At 56.0% G+C, this 7,500-nt stretch overlaps 1 protein-coding gene across 2 annotated transcripts in view; it reads left to right on the forward strand.

The window, feature by feature from the left end:
• LOC128704461 (fez family zinc finger protein erm-like) overlaps window positions 1–7,500 on the forward strand; it is a 129,315-nt gene that overhangs the window by 83,500 nt on the left and 38,315 nt on the right. The gene's annotated exons all lie outside the window — the stretch shown is intronic.

Consider the following 7,500-nt stretch of genomic DNA (forward strand, 5'->3'; position numbering starts at 1 on the left):
TGCTGTCCCTGTTCACCTACCTAGCAGTAAATAGGTACCTGGGTGTTAGTCACCTTACACCTGTTGATCCTGTGCACCTAACAGTAAATAAGTACCTGGGTGTTAGTCACCTTACCTATTGTCCCTGTTCACCTAGCAATAAGCAGGTACCTGGGTACCTATTTACTGCTAGGTGACTGTTGTGGGTGGCATCCTGGTAGGGATGGGGGTGGAATTTAGGTTGGATAGCAGCTCTTGGCCTCTGTACGTGAAATGTGTACAAATCTATCTACCAGATCACTTATATCTATCTTCCTCTTTCCCATCTACCCACTTCTCCTGTCTCTCCATTTTCTCCCTCCCTCCTTGACTCCCTCTCTCCCTCCCCTCCCATAATAACACTCGCTACCACGCACTCTTTGTGTGTGTGTGTGAGTGAAGGAGGGTAAGGGTGCCCCCTACCCCTTAATGATCTCTTCCCCTATCCCCCTTCCCCTCGTTCTCCCCTCACTGTTTGCCTGCTCTTCGTCCCTTGGGACCTGCAAGGAACACTGGGCTCGCGTCATGCAAACTTTTGGTCAGGCAACGACCCCCTGGTGGTTACTAGCTCAGGCAACGACTCCCTGGTGGTTGCTAGCTCAGGCAACAACCCCCTGGTGGTTGCTAGCTCAGGCAACAACCCCCTGGTGGTTGCTAGCTCAGGTAGCGACCCACTGTAGAGCTGCTGGTTCAGGAAACGACTCTCGGAGTGCCACCCAGCAGAGTGCCACCCACCACACACACACACACACAAGGCACCAGCAGAGTGCCACTTGCCCAGCGGTTAGATCACAGGCAGGGAACCAGGGCCATAATTTGTCAACTTGAAGTGCCGGGCGGTGCCATGCGTGGCCCTACCACCTGCCACCACCTGCCACCACCTGCCACCAGCCTTACAGGTGTTCATACGAAGCACTTTCAACCATCCACTCAACTGATATAAACCAAGCCTTCCAGTGGACCACTTATATAAACCAAGTCTTCCAGTGGACCACTAATATAAACCAGACCAAGGAACTGAACTCTTCTCCAGACTGAGGGACTGACCACCTAAAATACTTCTTCTCCAAGGTTAATGGACTGATTACATCGCTTTTATTTCATTACTACTGCTCCCTTTGTATTTGACTGAAGAAACCTACTGTATAGGCGAAACGATTCGTCAATAAACTTACCAAACTACTGCACATGTGTCTTAATCTTGTGAGGAATTGTCAGCAAACTCGTGGATGTCTTCAAGACGGAACGTGATTAGAGCCTTAAGTCGGTTCCTGATCAGCCAGGCTATGGTTCACACACTGGTGTGCGTGCAGCAGGTACCAGTAGGTTGAAGGCAGGCTATTGGTGCCTCTTGTTTTGTTTCCACTGTCTATAAGTGCCAAAACAGTGCCACCTGTCGACGGTGTCTAGAAAGCTTGAGGGGGAACAGTGCCATGCCCTTTATATGAGTCCTCAGGGGCCATTCTCAGTGCCATTTTCAATGCCATTCTTTCCCACACCTCAACCTGCCAATTTAACCCCATTCCTGACTCCTCCTCCCCTTCCCTGTAACCCTACCCTCACCCTTCCCTCCCCTTTCCTCACCCTCCCCTCACCCTCCCGTTACCCCAGGTGTCTTCCCACTACGGTGCCACTTATAATTCTCCCCATTGCTACACACAACACACACACACACACACACACACACACACACACACACACACACACACACACACACACACCCACACACACACACACACACACACACACACACACACATACACACACACACACACACACACACACACACACACACACACACACACACACACACACACACACACACACATACACACACGCAAATAATAACAATAATAATAAAAATAATAATAATTATTATTATTATTATTATTATTATTATTATTATTATTATTATTATTATTATTATTATTATTATTATTATCCACCACCACTACCAAGAGAAGAACAATCACTGCTGGGTTTCAAAGCATTTAATGGAGCAAAGCAAATCACAGTGCCACAAGAAGCAGAGTGCCACAGGAATCAGAGTGTCACAGGAAGCACTTGGAAGAAATGCTTCAGAGTAGGTGTGAGGCAGGTGGCGTGAGATGATACAGAGCTTACCAGTGGCAGCAGAAGTGAAGGAACTCACTGGCAGGACGACGGAGGAGAAGCCAGACTCAACAGCTCTCACAGAGACAAGAAGGAAAATATGTACAAAGCTTAGAGAGGCATTAATGACACTTAAAGTAGTTGAAAAGGCATGGTTGAGAAATATAACTCACGGGCAGAACTCCGGTGAGGGAACTAGCCTTGAGAGAGCTCACAGAGACAGCAATTAAGAAATAATGACACGTAACACAGCTCACAAAAGAGAAGTGAGAGACGAAGAGCTCACAGAAAAAATGGAGAATGAGACTCAGAAGAGCTCAGAGAGACAGTGAGAGATAATGGCGCTCAGAAGAGCTCCCCCTCCTCCCATTCCCCTCTCCCACTTGACCAACAGACTTCCAAATGATCAATAGTGCCAAAAGCGTGACTGTAATTGTGTAAGAGGCAGTGGTGGTAGTGGTGGAGGTGGTGGTAGTGATAGTGGTGGTGGTAGTGGTGGTAATGGTGGTGGTGGCAATGGTAGCAGTGGTGATTGTGCTGGTGGTGGTAGCAGTGGTGAATGTGGTGGTGGTGGTGGTAGTGGTGGCGGTGGTGGTAGTGGTAGTAGTATCCACCAGTGCCAGTACTAGGACAGCGAGGAGTCACTGTACCATGATGTGGGCCGCCTGTGCGCCAGCTGCCGGCCTGAGAGGGGTGTGACTGACCCTCCACAGTCAGGTCATAATGCCCCAGCACCCATGATAACTAAGGCAACTAGGGTCACAGTCCACCACTAAATGACTCTGGTCATCGTGTTTGCAGGTCATTACCACAGGCCTGTATCTTGTCCCGAACGTGTTGAAAACACGTTGAAGACATGTTTATCACTAGGTAGTAAATAAAGTGCCCAGTACCCAGCCTCACACACTGCCTCACACACACTGCCTCACACTGTGCATCACACTGCCTCACACACTACCTCACACTCACACACTGCCTCACACACTGCCTCACACACTGCCTTACACATTGCCTCACTGCCTCACTCACACACTGCTTCACTTACACACTGCCTTATTCACACGCTGCCTCGCTCACACTGCCTCACACACTGCCTCGCACACTGCCTCGCACACTGCCTCACACACTGCCTCACACACTGCCTTACATACACACTGCATCACACACTGCCTCACACACTGCCTTACATACACACTGCATCACGCACTGCCTCACACACTGCCTCACTCGCACACTGCCTCCAGATTAAAGGGAGGAGTGCCATAGGTCGTAGTGGCACAGTGCCATTATTTTCCAGTTGAGGTGCTGAGTAAGGGAAGTAGAGGGGTGGTAGTACTGGTAGTAGTGTTAGTGGTGGTAGTGCTGGTAGGGGTGGTAGTGTTGGTAGGGGTGGTAGTGCTGGTAGGGGTGGTAGTGCTGGTAGGGGTGGTAGTGCTGGTAGGGGTGATAATGCTGTAGGGGTGATAGTGCTGGTAGGGGTGATAGTGTTGGTAGGGGTGGTAGTGCTGGTAGTAGTGGTGGTAGAAGTGGTGGTAGTAATGTTGGTAGTGGTGGTGGTGCTGGTAGTAATGGTGGTAGTAGTGGTAGTTAAGGGTCCTCACGGACTCATCATAAGACAACAGACCAGTCATTTTTTTAGGGGAGACAGAAAAGCGTTACTAGGAAGGTAGATCACCTGTCAGGGGTAATTATAACCCCTCCCCATGCACCTCCCAGTGCACCTCCCCGTGCACCTCCCCGTGCACCTCCCAGTGCACCTCCCCGTGCACCTCCCCGTGCACCTCCCCGTGCACTTCCCCGTGCACCTCCCCGTGCACCTCCCCGTGCACCTCCCCGTGCACCTCCCCGTGCACTTCCCCGTGCACCTCCCCGTGCACCTCCCCGTGCACCTCCCCGTGCACCTCCCCGTGCACCTCCCCGTGCACCTCCCCGTGCACCTCCCCGTGCACCTCCCCGTGCACCTCCCCGTGCACCTCCCCGTGCACCTCCCCGTGCACCTCCCCGTGCACCTCCCCATGCACCTCCCCGTGCACCTCCCCGTGCACCTCCCCGTGCACCTCCCCGTGCACCTCCCCATGCACCTCCCCGTGCACCTCCCCGTGCACCTCCCCGTGCACCTCCCCATAAATTCTTAATAATGTCTATAAGAAAAATGAATCAAGGAAGAATGATAAATAATTTGTATAATACATCAGGCAGACCAGTGCCACGTGGCACCAACCACAGTGCCAACCACCAGCCACAGTGCCAACCACCACCACCACCAGCCACAGTGCCAACCACCAGCCACAGTGCCAACCACCAGCCACAGTGCCAACCACCACCACCAGCCACAGTGCCAACCACCACCACCAGCCACAGTGCCAACCACCAGCCACAGTGCCAACCACCACCACCAGCCACAGTGCCAACCACCAGCCACAGTGCCAACCACCAGCCACAGTGCCAACCACCACCACCAGCCACAGTGCCAACCACTAGCCACAGTGCCAACCACCACCACCAACCACAGTGCCAACCACCACCACCAGCCACAGTGCCAACCACCACCACCAGCCACAGTGCCAACCACCACCACCAGCCACAGTGCCAACCACCACCACCAGCCACAGTGCCAACCACCAGCCACAGTGCCAACCACCACCACCAGCCACAGTGCCAACCACCACCATCAGCCACAGTGCCAACCACCACCACCAGCCACAGTGCCAACCACCACCACCAGCCACAGTGCCAACCACCATCACCAGCCACAGTGCCAACCACCAGCCACAGTGCCAACCACCACCACCAGCCACAGTGCCAACCACCACCATCAGCCACAGTGCCAACCACCACCACCAGCCACAGTGCCAACCACCAGCCACAGTGCCAACCACCACCACCAGCCACAGTGCCAACCACCACCATCAGCCACAGTGCCAACCACCACCACCAGCCACAGTGCCAACCACCACCACCAGCCACAGTGCCAACCACCATCACCAGCCACAGTGCCAACCACCAGCCACAGTGCCAACCACCACCACCAGCCACAGTGCCAACCACCACCATCAGCCACAGTGCCAACCACCACCACCAGCCACAGTGCCAACCACCACCACCAGCCACAGTGCCAACCACCATCACCAGCCACAGTGCCAACCACCACCACCAGCCACAGTGCCAACCACCAGCCACAGTGCCAACCACCAGCCACAGTGCCAACCACCACCACCAGCCACAGTGCCAACCACCACCACCAGCCACAGTGCCAACCACCAGCCACAGTGCCAACCACCACCACCAGCCACAGTGCCAACCACCAGCCACAGTGCCAACCACCAGCCACAGTGCCAACCACCACCACCAGCCACAGTGCCAACCACTAGCCACAGTGCCAACCACCACCACCAACCACAGTGCCAACCACCACCACCAGCCACAGTGCCAACCACCACCACCAGCCACAGTGCCAACCACCACCACCAGCCACAGTGCCAACCACCACCACCAGCCACAGTGCCAACCACCAGCCACAGTGCCAACCACCACCACCAGCCACAGTGCCAACCACCACCATCAGCCACAGTGCCAACCACCACCACCAGCCACAGTGCCAACCACCACCACCAGCCACAGTGCCAACCACCATCACCAGCCACAGTGCCAACCACCACCACCAGCCACAGTGCCAACCACCAGCCACAGTGCCAACCACCAGCCACAGTGCCAACCACCACCACCAGCCACAGTGCCAACCACCAGCCACAGTGCCAACCACCACCACCAGCCACAGTGCCAACCACCACCATCAGCCACAGTGCCAACCACCACCACCAGCCACAGTGCCAACCACCACCACCAGCCACAGTGCCAACCACCAGCCACAGTGCCAACCACCACCACCAGCCACAGTGCCAACCACCAGCCACAGTGCCAACCACCACCACCAGCCACAGTGCCAACCACCACCATCAGCCACAGTGCCAACCACCACCACCAGCCACAGTGCCAACCACCACCACCAGCCACAGTGCCAACCACCAGCCACAGTGCCAACCACCACCACCAGCCACAGTGCCAACCACCACCATCAGCCACAGTGCCAACCACCACCACCAGCCACAGTGCCAACCACCACCACCAGCCACAGTGCCAACCACCACCACCAGCCACAGTGCCAACTACCATCACCAGCCACAGTGCCAACCACCACCACCAGCCACAGTGCCAACCACCACCACCAGCCACAGTGCCAACCACCATCACCAGCCACAGTGCCAACCACCACCACCAGCCACAGTGCCAACCACCACCACCAGCCACAGTGCCAACCACCATCACCAGCCACAGTGCCAACCACCACCACCAGCCACAGTGCCAACTACCACCACCAGCCACAGTGCCAACCACCACCACCAGCCACAGTGCCAACTACCACCACCAGCCACAGTGCCAACTACCACCACCAGCCACAGTGCCAACTACCACCACCAGCCACAGTGCCAACCACCACCACCAGCCACAGTGCCAACCACCAGAAACAGTGCCAACCACCAGCCACAGTGTCAACCACCAGCCACAGTGCCAACAACCAGCCACAGTGCCAACCACCACCACCAGCCACAGTCCCAACTACCACCACCAGCCACAGTGCCAACCACCACCACCAGCCACAGTGCCAACCACCAGAAACAGTACCAACCACCAGCCACAGTACCAACCACCAGCCACAGTGCCAACAACCAGCCACAGTGCCAACCACCACCACCAGCCACAGTGCCAACAACCACCACCAGCCACAGTGCCAACCACCACCACCAGCCACAGTGCCAACCACCACCACCAGCCACAGTGCCAACCACCACCACCAGCCACAGTGCCAACCACCACCATCAGCCACAGTGCCAACCACCACCACCAGCCACAGTGCCAACCACCACCACCAGCCACAGTGCCAACTACCATCACCAGCCACAGTGCCAACCACCACCACCAGCCACAGTGCCAACCACCACCACCAGCCACAGTGCCAACCACCATCACCAGCCACAGTGCCAACCACCATCACCAGCCACAGTGCAAACCACCACCACCAGTCACCGTGCCAACCACCACCACCAGCCACAGTGCCAACCACCACCACCAGCCACAGTGCCAACCACCATCACCAGCCACAGTGCCAACCACCATCACCAGCCACAGTGCAAACCACCACCACCAGTCACAGTGCCAACCACCACCACCAGCCACAGTGCCAACCACCACCACCAGTCACAGTGCCAACCACCACCACCAGCCACAGTGCCAACCACCACCACCAGCCACAGTGCCAACCACCATCACCAGCCACAGTGCAAACCACCATCACCAGCCACAGTGCCAACC

This window comes from Cherax quadricarinatus, chromosome 84 (assembly GCF_038502225.1).
Source record: "Cherax quadricarinatus isolate ZL_2023a chromosome 84, ASM3850222v1, whole genome shotgun sequence".
Lineage (NCBI taxonomy): Eukaryota > Metazoa > Arthropoda > Malacostraca > Decapoda > Parastacidae > Cherax > Cherax quadricarinatus.